A 14,017-nucleotide genomic window follows, 5' to 3' on the forward strand; every position below is an offset into this window, starting at 1 on the left:
ATATATATATATATATATATATATATATATATATATATATATATATATATATAAGAAACAAAAGTAAACAACATAACATCTATAACAATAACAATAAACAAACAAACATCAAGTGCAGTATAAATGCAAGACAGATGCACATAACAAAAATACTGTCAGAAAGAAGAAACAATTATGGCTGGTAAACAAGTAATTCTGAGACTAAGCTTCTTGTCCTCAGTGCCAGTGGAAAAAAGTTCCATAATTTAGGAGCCATGACAGAAAGAGATAGTCTATCTATAGTAAGAAGATGACACCCCGAAGACTGAAGTGATCGAGATGGAATGTAAGGAGTAAGACCTTAAAAATAATTTAATTTCCAATAAAAAGTACTGGTACTTTTGGAAATGATGTTTAAATGTAAATAAATGTCATTAAATAACCATAATAATAATAATAATAATGAAATAGAAGTAGTAGTTCATGGTGTCTCTCATATTGTGTCTTCGCTTTTTGTCTCCATAGTTACATTTTGTTATAGTCTACTCCTTGTATTTATTACTGTTGTAAATATTCAAGATGCCCAAAGTGTAGTTCTGCTGTTATGGGATGCATGTAACATATCTTCTAAAAAACACATCAACTAAAACGCAAGGAACCACACTGACAGCAGTTATTATTATTATCATTAACCTTTTAAAACTATTTTTGTATTACTTCTTATGCTTTTTAATTCGTTTGTATTCATTCATTCAATGCCATGTTATGTTATAAGGCCTCTATACTCATGTGTCATTGCCACATGAAGAAGAAAGTCTCAATATTACCACTAGAGAGCACTGTCTTTCTAAAAATGAACATGTGCACGTAGCTTTTTGTCATGTTGTTAGTCAGAAGGACTATTGAGGAATCCTGTGAAGCAGTTTGAAGCCAGGATTTAAGATCAGAATCAGAATCAGATTGAGCTTTATTGCCAGGTATGTTTACACATACTAGGAATTTGTTGTAGTGACAGAAGCTCCACAGTGCAACAGAATGACAGTGACAAGACAAGACGTGTATTGAAATAGTTGTTTGAGTTTTTGCATTTGACACTTTTCATATGTGCAGAACTGGATTTTAGATATTGTAACATGTCCCATCCTAGTTTTAGAGATTATTATATTATATATAATATCATTATATTATATTTATGAGAAAGAATTGTAATAAACTTGGATATTTGACAAGGTTCAGTCCAGTGAAAACAGGTCACTTGGCATGAACTGTAGTTACTCTTTTTGTTTGCATTAACAGGGTGTTAAAATTTCTCCAAACAGACTGCTAAACTCTGAAAGAAGTAAACTCCTTTACAAAACTCAATAAAGGAAGAATTTCCTTTTAATGATCTCAATTCCGCAGTTTGTCAATAGAGGGCGCCGTATGAGCGACTAAGAAAGAGTACACATTTGTATATGTGCTGTATGTAGTATGTACCGACTCTATATACAGTACGTATAGAATCGGTAAATAATATCTGTAAATGTCCAAATGACCAAATGTCCCCACAAGGATAGGAATACCAGTAGATTTTGACCTTGTGGGGACATTTCTCAGGTCCCCATGAGGAAACAAGCTTATAAATCATGCACAATGAGTTTTTTTTGATGAAGTAAAAGTATGCACAATCTCCTGTGAGGGCTAGGTTTAGGTGTAGGGTGGGTGTAGGGCAATAGAAAGTACGGTTTGTACAGTATAAAAACCATTACGCCTATGGAATGTCCCCATAAAACATGTAAACCCAACATGTGTGTGTGTGTGCGTGTGTGTGTGTGTGTGTGTGTGTGTGTGTGTGTGTGTGTGTGTGTGTGTGTGTGTGTGTGTGTGTGTGTGTGTGTGTGTTCTTAATACGAGTTTTAATATTAGTTAATGCTTAGTTATTAATGTAAAGCTACTTAATACAGCATGTCAATGTAAAATTGTGTGTATTACTAAAATTTTAAGTAGCTATGTTAATGCATAATAAAGTTATCAATGAACATGTATTTACAATGTACACACACAACATTATATATAAATAATATTCTTTCATTCATTATGTATGTATATTTATTCATGTTGTAAGTAATATTTATTTTAGGGAAAAACATTACTAATTTTCCATTTGATAAAAACATTTCACTTTTAGCCTGCTTATTAGTCATCATGCCCAATAAATGGCAACAACATCAAACAAATCTGTTGCATTCCACGTCAGTGTTTTTCTTTGGGCTCCCTTTGTGCCAAACATAACTAAAAAAAAAACTGATGACATGTGGAGCGTTGTGACCTTCACACCCTTGTTGCAGTACACAAACGCTCTCAGCCTACTTGTCCTGAACGGCACTGACTTTCCAGGTGCACACAGCCCACACCACCCACCGCTCTCTGGACCAGTTCAGCCCATCTCTTCCTCCCCTGTGGTCTGCCTCCCTCTCTCACCCACTGACCCACTGGCGGAAAGCGTGGGCACTGTGCGTCCAAGAGTCCGCTTTTAGAATGCCAGATGGCTATTTTCTTCCCTAAGCACTCTAAAAAAGGACAGACTTACATAAAATACCACTGCTAAAAATGCTAGTCCAGGAGAGATCTTTAGAGAACAAAGGAAGCATATCAAACTAGTACTTCATAGCACCTATCTATGTTTCTTTTCGGAACACATGAGATGTGTGAATTTAAAGCAGAGATGAGTCACTTTAAAAAAGATATTTTGGGCTAGTCATTGTTCATGTTAAAGTTTAAAATTAAAAATAAAAAGCCACTGATCCATTAACTTTAAACATAGTCATATGGAATGGCATGTGATTCAAAGACAGCAAAACATTAGGTAACATTTTCCATTTTAACACCAAAGTCAAATGTCAGTGATATTTATAGAACAAATCATGACTTGCACATGCAGATGTTGCCATGATGTGATATACGTAGTTATATGACTTTTGTTCAATTTTGTTAAAGTGTGATGACATTTCTGACAGGAACTGACCATATCCTCTTGGAGAATGTGTGGGTGTGCATATCAGCATACTGCCTGTTTCGAAGGTTAAAAAATAAAGCAATGTCAGCTTAAGTGGTTAAAAATGATGCGCAATTGTGATGTCTATGAGCATGCCACATAATAGAGGCCAGTTTAGCAAAAGGGAAATTTTTGGGAAAATATATATTTTTTTAAATGACATTAAATTGACCTTCTAATAAAATGATTCAGAGCAAAACTTTGGATTAGTCCAATGCTCACAGAGCACAAATAGTCTTACATAATGATTAAATATTATATGCTGTATTATTTAACCAATATCAAGCCATTATAAGCCTTCAATAACTCAGTCTTGATTTAAAAAATAATAATGATAAACATTTTCTTGAAATTCTTTTTAGAATAACTGTGATTATAGCCAACTGTGAGTACTTGAGCACTGTAAAAAGTGATAAGTTGACTTAACTTAAAAAGATTGAGGAAACCCGTTGCCTTAAAATTATTACATGATAATTTAAAAAATAATAATAATAAGTTAAGTGAACTTGACAATTATTTTTTTATTATTATAATTTACTTAATTATTTTAAGGCAACAGGATTCCTCAGGTTTTTTTTACTTTTTTACAGTGAGAATGTCTCTGACAACCTCTGTAGTCCCATTTAGCTACTTTTTCAAGACAATTAAAAACTTTAAAATCACATTAGGCTTTTACTGATGTATTTTATTCATAGAACAAAGGGTAGTAACAATGAGCTTGTGTTACCCACAGACCTTATCATTTACATTTACATTATATTAACATCTCCATTTACATTATATGAGTGCATTAGCACGCACCGCGCACAAACTTGTGCAGTAACATGCCAGTAGCTCACATTTTGTATATAACTCCAAGGGCAGAAATTTTTTGTTATATAGCTTGGTACTTAAAGCAGTTATTCTGCACCATCAGTTTTAATGACGTACTGTATGAAATTAAAACAAGACTATTAAATACTTCAGTGAACTGCACGTAAATGATTCGAACGTCTTCAAGTCTTTCTTCAAGGGAAGTAATGCTTATACAAGGTCAGAACTACAAGACATGGAGAGCGGAAGCAATACAATCAGAAGTGTTCCAGTGACTAATCTACGGCTGGGTTAATAAAGGCATGGATGTGTTTGGGGTGCTACTTCCTGCGTAACCTTGGCATCAGTTGCTAGGTGATGTATGGAGTAGAGAGAAAAGGTGTCAAATTTTGACCTCAAAACAGGATTTAACAAATGGTTGAAGAGATAGTTCACCCAAAAATGAATGCTCTGTCATCATTTACTCACCTTCCAAACCTATTCCTTATCTGTAGTAGTTTCTTTCTTCTGTTGAACACAAAAGAAGATATTTTGAAAAATCTTGGTAGCCATTGACTTTCATAGTATGAACTAAACAATACTTTGAAAGCCAATGGCTACCAACATTCTTCAGAAGACCTTCTTTTGCATTTTTACTGAAAACATCATAGAGGTTTGGAACAACATTTTACTTTTTTGAGTGAATCCCCTTTTTGAATGAATCCCCTTAAATTGTCTAACTTTGCTCCAGATGATAGATTATGTAATAGGCTACCATTTACCATAAAGTTACCATAGAATTTACCATAAGCAAAAAAAAATAAATTATAATCTTTACTAACAGCACTTGCTGTTTTTCCACCAACCTCTGATCATTTTCAACAGACAATTAGCATTTTTAATTTTTCAACAGTGCCATGATTTCACAGTAGGTTTTCAGCAGTACTGTAAGTGCACAAGTGGACTGATTTTATTTTGCCCTCCCTGTTCCTTTCATTCATTCATCTTTTCTCTCTGCCTCCTCTTTCTCCTCATGGCAGATGTCAGCAGCCTACTCTCCCCTCAGTGGGAACAGGAGGCAGCCCACTCCCACTCCCGTTTGCGTCACGGAAAGGAGAGAGGCTTCCGAAAGTGGAAGACAGATGGGAGAGGCATCCATTGATGGGAACTAAATCCACACAGACTGCGACTGAGGCATTTGACACTTCTGTACGAATGCATTAATGAGTGGTAATGTGAGAGTTGTGCTCATAAGATGCAGGTGAGTAATGCGAGAGGACGATTTATTTATTTTTTTTATTTATTATTAGCACGATTAGAGAAGAGTACCTTGTTACATCCTGTGCCTTTTGACTATTTTTTATTTAATAATTATTATTTTTTTACTTAATAAAATCCATCTTAGTGGCCAAGGTCTGTTTTTGATCTTAAATAACACGTCAATGTATTTTCCATGGACATGACAGCTAAAGGCAGTGCTTTCTTCTATAAAAAAAAAACTTTTTTTTTTTGCAGTAGTATTCTAAAAATGAATTTCAATTTCATGAAATGCTTTTGTTCTAATTCAGAAACCTGTTACATATGGAGGACTCAATGAGAGGGTACAACATCATCTGGTTCTCTGAATTGCCATCGCCATGGCAACCTGATGCACATCGGTATGACATCACAACCCACTCAGTCAAACTAGCAGGGACAGAATGTGATTTGAGAGCACACTCAGTGTGAGCACCTGCAGTCTACGACTATGAACAATTATTTTCTCTAATTTGAAGGGGGAAAAAAGGAACAGTTTATTCAACCTTTAGACAGAATATTTAGAGTACAAATAAACATTCATCAAAAGCATGTATCATATTTGATAATCACTACAAATTATGCATGGATAATCAAATAAGTTGCTTCTGCCTAATAACTGTTTATCTTCAAATATAACTAACAATAAAAAATTTATTTATATGTTATAACTGACAATATTAATATAACTAACAATATTGTAACTAATCATTAAGGCTTTCACAGCAAAAAGACACCAAACTAGAACCTGAAGGAGGATGTTTTTTGGATTTATACTAAAAGGCATTTTACTACATAACAGACAGCTTAAGCCTAGTCCTAGACTAAAATGTATGTCTGAGCTGTTTCAACTGAAAGAAACTTGCACTGACTGATCTAAAAATATATATCAGTACCTTTGTTTTGTCTCAAGATGCACACCAGCAATGTTTTTTAAAGCATGTTTATAAAAATGACTTAAATGTCTTAAATGAACTATGGGCTAATCCTGGTTTGGCCTAAGCCCTGTCTGTGAAACCAGGCCTTAATGTATGAACTATCTATCAGACAACAGAAGGCACATAATAGATTTGTAAAAGTTTTGATCATGTTGATAATTTAAAAGCCTTAAAGGGATAGTTCACCCAAAAATGAAAATTTGATGTTTATCTGCTTACCCCCAGGGCATCCAAGATGTAGGTGACTTTGTTTCTTCAGTAGAACACAAACAAAGATTTTTTTATTTTTTTTACGCAAACCGTTGCAGTCTGTCAGTCATATAATCACAGTTAATGGTTACCAAATCTTTAAGAGTAAAAAAACATACACAGACAGAACCTGCGGCTCATGATGATAAATTAAGATCTTAAGACACATAACGATCGATTTGTGCAAGAAGCTGAACAGTATTTAAATCATTATTTACCTCTGATCCACCGGAACGTGCAGCAGTATGGAACGCATTCACAACAGCCAGCGCGTGCCGCGTCAAAGTGCTCTAGCAATGTAGTCAGTGAAACACTCCCAGATGAGTTTGCACAAGGAAACATAATCAAGCTCAGGACAGTAGAACATCGCAGTGGATCAGAGGTAAATAATGATATAAATACTGTTCAGTTCGTTTTGTGTCTTAACACCTCAGTGTATCATCACGAGCCGCATGGTTTAATTTTGTTTTGTTTGTGTATGTTTTTTTACTCTTAAAGATTTGGTAACCATTGACTGCCATTATATGACTGACAGACTGCAAAGGTTTGAGTTAAAAATCACCTACATCTTGGAAGCCCTGGGGGTAAGAAGATAAACATCAAATTTTTCATTTTTGGGTGAACTATCCCTTTAAAAATGATCAAATATGATACAGTAGGTTTTATGGGGTAAATATAAAATATAATCACTAAATTTTCTGTGAATTTGGCATGAAACTAAATTTGAACTTCCTTGGGTTTAGAAAAACAACATGTCTTTGTCTATTTCGTAATTGTGGAATATTCAGAATTTCAAAATAATCTGTAGGCAGATAAAATTTGGCACCTTCTCTCTTGCACATGTGTCTCTTGCAGCATGTTGTGATGACATGTGTCAGTGTCAGTAAGCAGGGTAGTTCCGTCACAAAAATCTGGGAAGACATGAGCTAATTTAGCAGCCTGAATGAAATGCTTCTTCTGCCACTGCAAGGACTCTCCACAGAACCATCAACTAGTGACGCAGGCAATTTCACACACATCCTGCCAGCTGGTAGCAGTGTGGCCCATCCAACAATTAATTTCCTGAACCCTGTGACGGTCTTCCTTTTGGCAGTATCGTTTCCCTTCTACCAGTCATCTCTCTTTCTAGAGAAGCTTCCTCCCACATTGGTAAATCTTGAATGCGAGCTGCTGGTCAGCAAGTAGAACACGCAGTTAAGGTCACGTATACTGTTGTGGGACTGACAGCTGCATTTAAATACAAAACTCAATGCTCCAAATGATCATTTCTAAGTATGTACAATACAAGGCTGTCAATAAAATTTAACAAAAGTTTTTATGAGTGGGCCCCTGCTTCCCAGGGCGTGGAACAACTCAGACTCCTGTAGAAAATAAAGTTACTCCGAAGAATATGTATGTATTCATGTATTAATTTATTATTTATAATAAGCTATTTGGCAGAATTCAAAAGGTAATTTTGCCAATTTGCAATCATCTTTATATTGATACAATGTACTGTATATGTGTAAATGAACAGTGCACTTTTTTATACTTAACAGGTTTTTTCTAGTTTTTTAGGTTTATGATTTGTTTCAGCTTTAGTTTTAGTTCTTTTAATTCTAAACTACTAAACTACTACTTTTAGTACTGTACTACTGTGAATGCCACAGCTCTTTTTCGCTGTTTCTCCTAGTCATGTAGCACAGATTTTAAAAAATCGCCCTGGTTTTATTAAAAGTTCATCTAGCCAGCATGGATTTATACCCCTAGGGCCCGTTCACACCAATACCGCTAACTATAAAGATAACTATAACAATAACTACTGTTTATTAAGGCAGCAATATACTACCATTGGTCTGTGGTGATTATCAGTCAATCAATCACCTTTATTTATACAGCGCTTTTAACAATCTGGGTTGTGTCAAAGCAACTTTACAGTTTTAAATAGGACAATAGTGTCAATAGTGCAAAAGTTCCATACTGCAGCAAAGTCAGATTTACAAAGGACTCATCTGGTTCCTGTGGTCTTGCGCCAAAAGCCGTCTAGGTGAGGAGTTCTTTACTAATGATTCTTCTCCGGGGCTCATCTAGTTGATGTGGTCTCCGCTGACATTCAGGGCTGTAGAGGTCATCTCTAGGTGTTGATCCACCATCTAGGCTGGGTACGGACTGGATCCAGGGAACTGCAGTGACCATTTGATTTGGATACAGACTGGATCTGGTGGCTACAGTGACCTCGGAATAAGAACAAAACAGACTAATATTAGCTTAGATGCCATTCTTCTTACGATGCAAAAAGTATATCAGGTGTTATGGGAAGTGTTCCCGGTTTTGGTTGACCTAATTAGTGCAGCCTAACAATCCTTTAACGGATTTGGATAGTAGAAATGTGTTAATGTGTTAAGTGTAGGCTAGGTTAAAGAGATGTGTCTTTAATCTAGATTTAAACTGACAGAGTGTGTCTGCCTCCCAAACAGTGTTAGGTAGATTGTTCCAGAGTTTAGGTGCTAAATAAGAAAATGACCTGCTGCCCACAGTTGATTTTGATATTCTGAGAGATGGCAGCGAATGTGAGGGACTAAAATGTGAGAGCTCGCTCAAGTACTGAGGAGCTAAACCACTGAGAGCTTTATAAGTAATTAGCAAGATATTAAAAATCTATATGATGTTTAATAGGGAGCCAGTGCAGTGTTGACAGAACTGGGCTAATATGGTCATACTTTCTGGTTCTAGTAAGAAGTCTAGCTGCTGCATTTTGGACCAGCTGAAGTTTGTTTATTAAGCGTGCAGAACAACCACCCAATAAAGCATTACAATAATCTATCCTTAAGGTCATGCATGAATTAAGGTTTCTGCATTTGACATTGACAGCATAGGTCGTAATTTCGATATATTTTTGAGATGAAAAAATGTGGTTTTGCAAATGCTAGAAATGTGCCATTTGAATGAAAGATTGCTATCGAACAGCACACCTAGGTTCCTAACTGATGACGAAGAATTGACAGAGCAGCCATAGAGTATTAGACAGTGTTTTAGGTTATTACATGCAGAGGTTTTAGGTCCAATAATAAACACCTCGTTTTTTTCAGAATTTAGCAGTAAGAAGTTACTCATCATCCAGTTTTTATATCAACTATGCATTCCATTCGTTTTTCAAATTGGTATGTTTCGCCGGGCCACAAAGAAATATAGAGCTGAATATCATCAGCATAACAGTGAAAGCTAACACTATGTTTCCTGATGATATCTCCAAAGGGTAACATGTAAAGCGTAAGTAATGGCCCTAGTACTGAGCCTTGAGGTACTTCATACTGCATATATATTTTTTTATTTATTATGTAATAGGTGTGCTTTTGGACTCCACCTTCGGTGACATAAAAGTCTCCATTGAGGTCAGATGCCAATAAAGACATAGGGTCCCTCCAAAATTGCACTTCACTACTATATAGTAGACATACAATATGTGTACAACGGATACTTTACAAGGCCATGGGAGAGGAATTGTGAATGACAGTGAAGCGACGCAACTGACGTTGGTAGGTCATGTGATAATGACAATATGGCGAATGTAGTATGTCCAGATTACATTCGTACTATATAGAACATGCTTTTCTAGCGTACTCAAGAAAGTATGCGATTCCGGATGCAGCCTTTTATAGCAGAACTTGAAGTTGTAATTCTAACTGAAAGCGACACCAACACTGTTTTTATGTTGAATGTTCACTTTATTTATAAAGCACATACTAATACAACAAATGTTGACCATAGTGCTGTACAAGAAACCTTGCAAAAACAATAAAATCACTTTCAACCTCAGATTTAGTGAGACAGTTAATTAAAACCAGTTTCACCACAAACACTGCATTCATGTATGCTCAAACGCCACTGTAAAAAAATATGATTTTAAATGTCACTCTCTAAGAGTGGAGCATTGCCGGATATACTGGGGTAAACCATTCCACAGCCTAGGAGCAGCAGCCACAAAAGCCTCTCGTTTTCCGATACATCCGCAGGACTACTAAAAGACTCAATGATTCTGACCGTAACATTCTCTATGCTTTTTTTCACCTGGATCAGATCAGCTATATATGATGGAGCTGTACCATGTAGGGCTTTAAAAACAAATAATAATATCTTAAAATCAATCCTATAAGAAACCGGAAGCCAATGTAACTCTCTTAAAACAGGAGTGATATAATAATTTTTCCGAGTGCCTGTCAAAAGTCTTGCAGCCGCATTTTGGAGCAGCTGTAATCTGTCCAAACTTTTGTGTTGAACACCATAGTATAGGGAGTTACAGTAGTCTAGTCTGGAGAAGATAAAAGTGCGCACAACCTTTTCCAAGTCTTTCCTAGATAAAAAAGGCTTCATTTTAGAAATTAGTCTCAAGTGGAAAACACTACTTTTGACAACTTCATTTATTTGTCTATTGAATTGCAGTGCACTATCACACACTATCCCCAAGTTTTTTACTTGATGTGACCATCAAGTAGAGTAACAAGACTTTTTTTAGATGTGTCAACATACTCAAAAGGCCTAAATAAGACCACTTTGGTTTTGGATTAATTTAAACATAACATATTAGCAGACATTCACATCTTAATCTCACCAAAACATTCCACCAATCTTGAGGCAGTAGGCTTCAGAGGTAGATACAACTGGGTGTTGTCAGCATAACAGTGAAATGACGCCCCATATTTACTCAAGATCTGACCTAGCGGGAGCATATACAAAGAAAAAAGACTGGTGCTAACACGGATCCTTGTGGAATACCACAAGATAAAGGCGCTGAGGTCAACATACAATCCCCCATCTGAACTGAGAAACTTCTATCTTGGAGATAGGACTTAATCCAATTCAAAGCATTGCCTTTAATACCTACACAAGTTTCTAAATGTGAGATCAAAATCTGATGATTGATTGTATCGAATGCCGCTTTAAGATCTAAAAGCAAAAATAGAGTCATGTCACCAGCGTCAGTTGCCATAAAAATGTCATTAAAAACTCTCAATAATGCAGATTCTGTACTATGCTGTTTTTTAATCCCCCAGACTTCACCGATGGCATTATCAGTGAGAAAGGACTCAAGTTGATTAAAAACAGTTTTCTCCAAAATCTTTGCTGAAAAAGGGAGATTCGAAACTGGTCTATAGTTGCACAACACACTCTTATCCAAATTAGATTTTTTTTTAATAAAGGCTGCACTATGGCGTGTTTACAATAAGCTGGAACAGTTCCCAAAAGTAAACTCTTATTAATTATTGATAATACAAATGGCCCGATCACCTCAAAAACTTGCTTAAATAACTTTTTTGGAACAATATCTTGTGGAGAAAATGTCGTCTTAAGCTTAAGTACAATGTCTAAAAGCATGGATAAAAAAATGGGCTCAAAATCAGACAACACAGCATGAGTTACAGGTATATCCACAGGACTGTATGAACACTGTTGTATATTCTTTTGGATGTCTGATATACGCCCTACAAAAAACTCTAAAAGACTTTCACATCCATCATCATATCTCCAGACACCTCCAATCTAGGATTCAGAAATGAATCAATTGTTGAAAAAAGAACTTTTGGATTTTGACGGTTATTGTCAATATAACCGGCAATATAAGATATCTCGATCTGGCCATTTTCACTGCCCGTTGAAAATTGCCTAAAGAGTCTCGCAACATTTCATAGGAAATTTGTAGCTTATCTTTCTTTCATTTATGTTCACATCTTCTGCACTGTCTTCTCAAAGATTTATTGTTCATTGTACACAAGGGGTAGACTTGTGTTTTCTACACACCCGCTTCAAAGGCGCAACCCCATCTAATGTTTCAGCACATACTGAATTTAAAACATTAACAGCTTCCTCCACACTAAGATGCAGAGATAAGAGGTCCACTTTCGCACCCTGCAACATCTCCATAAAAGACGCATTAAACTCCCCATGTGTACTAGGTGTTAGTGGACGAAGCCATCTTTTCGCCTGGCAAAGTTTCCTCGGCTGGCAAGGCAGCGAAACAGCACACAAAATCAGATTATGATCAGATACTGTAAAATCATCAATGATAATGTCCTTGACAACTAAGCCACGTGACAAAACCAAGTCCAGAGTGTGCCCATGAGAATGCGTGGAACCATTCACCATTTGCTGGAAACCAAATGACTCAATGAGATTTAAAAAATCATCTGCTAAGAGGTTAGTCAAACAACAAATATGAATATTGAATTCCCTCATCACTAATATTTTATTATATTTCATAACAATGTCCGCAAAGAAAGCAGCCAGTTCTGAGATGCAGTCCTTAATAGATTTCAGTGGCCAGTAAATAAAAGCGCAAAACACAGGTATTGTTGCTTGGCATTCAAAACTTTAAAATTTATCAAGTTTAAGCAAAGTACACATGAAATTGTCCTTAAAAATAGATGCCTTCCTCCCCTTCCTAATACTGTAAATCTGCTTGCCTTAAAACAATTACAGTGCCTTGTGAAATTATTCATACCCCTTCATTTTTTTCACATTTTGTTATGTTGCAGCCTTATGTTAAACTACTTTAAATTACTTTTGTTCCCACATCAATCTATATACCCTTTTCTGGGACACTCGAAATTTAGCTCAGGAGCATTCATATTGCTTCTAGATGTTACTACACTTCGAGTGGAGTTAAACTGTGGCAAATCCATTTGAATGAGTATGATTTAGAAAGGCACACACCTCTCAGAAAACGTCTAACAGCTGAAAATGCATATCAGAGCAAAAACCAATTTGCAAATCTGGTTTTTGCTTTGTCATTATTATGGTGTATGGAGTGTAAATTTTACAAATGTATTAAAAATAAAACACTGAAATAAGTACATTGCATAAGTATTCATACCCGTAACTCAGTACATATTTGAAGCACCTTTACAGCCTCAAGTCTTTTTGGGTATGATGTGACAAGCTTCGCACATCTGGCAATTATCTGTCATTCTTTGCCTCACCTTTTCACCTCTCAAGCTCTGTCAGCTTGGATGGGGGCTAGCAGACATTTTCTAGAGACCTAGTTGTTTCAATCATCTTCCATTATGGATAATGCTTCTGTGAACCTTCAGTGCAGCAGATTTTTTTCTGAACTCTTTCCTAAATCATTGCCTTAATGCAAGTCTGTCACTGAGATCTACAGACAGTTATCTTGACCTCAGGACTTGGTTTTTGCTCTGATATGCATTTTCAGCTGTTAGACCTTTTCTGAGAGGTGTGTGCCTTTCTAAATCATACTCATTCAAATAAATTTGCCACCACAGTTTAACTCCACTTGAAGTGTAGTAACATCTAGAAGCAATATGAATGCTCCTGAGCTAAATTTCGAGTGTCCCAGAAAAGGGTATGAATACTATGAATACAACGGGATCTTTTCAGTTTTTTATTTTTAATAAATTTGCACAAATGTTAAAAACCTATTTTTTGCTTTGCCGAGTAGGGAGTGTAGGTTGATGTGGGAAAAAAGTAATTTAAAGTAGTTTAACATAAGGCAGCAACATAACAAAATGTGAAAAAAAAAAAATGAAGGGGTATGAATAATTTCACAAGGCACTGTATATAAAGTACTATATAAATAAATGTGACGTGACTTGACTGAAGTGCTGAATTGCAATGCTGGTGCAAACATACTGTATTCACATCTGACCAGATGCTTTCCTAACAGCTTTCTTAACTTTCTTTATTTCTGTTTTCTCACCGCTGTAATTTTTGCGTGTTTTATGTGTGTTGTTATTGA

The sequence above is a fragment of the Garra rufa genome, chromosome 21 (assembly GCF_049309525.1).
Source record: "Garra rufa chromosome 21, GarRuf1.0, whole genome shotgun sequence".
In the NCBI taxonomy this organism is placed as follows: Eukaryota; Metazoa; Chordata; class Actinopteri; order Cypriniformes; family Cyprinidae; genus Garra; species Garra rufa.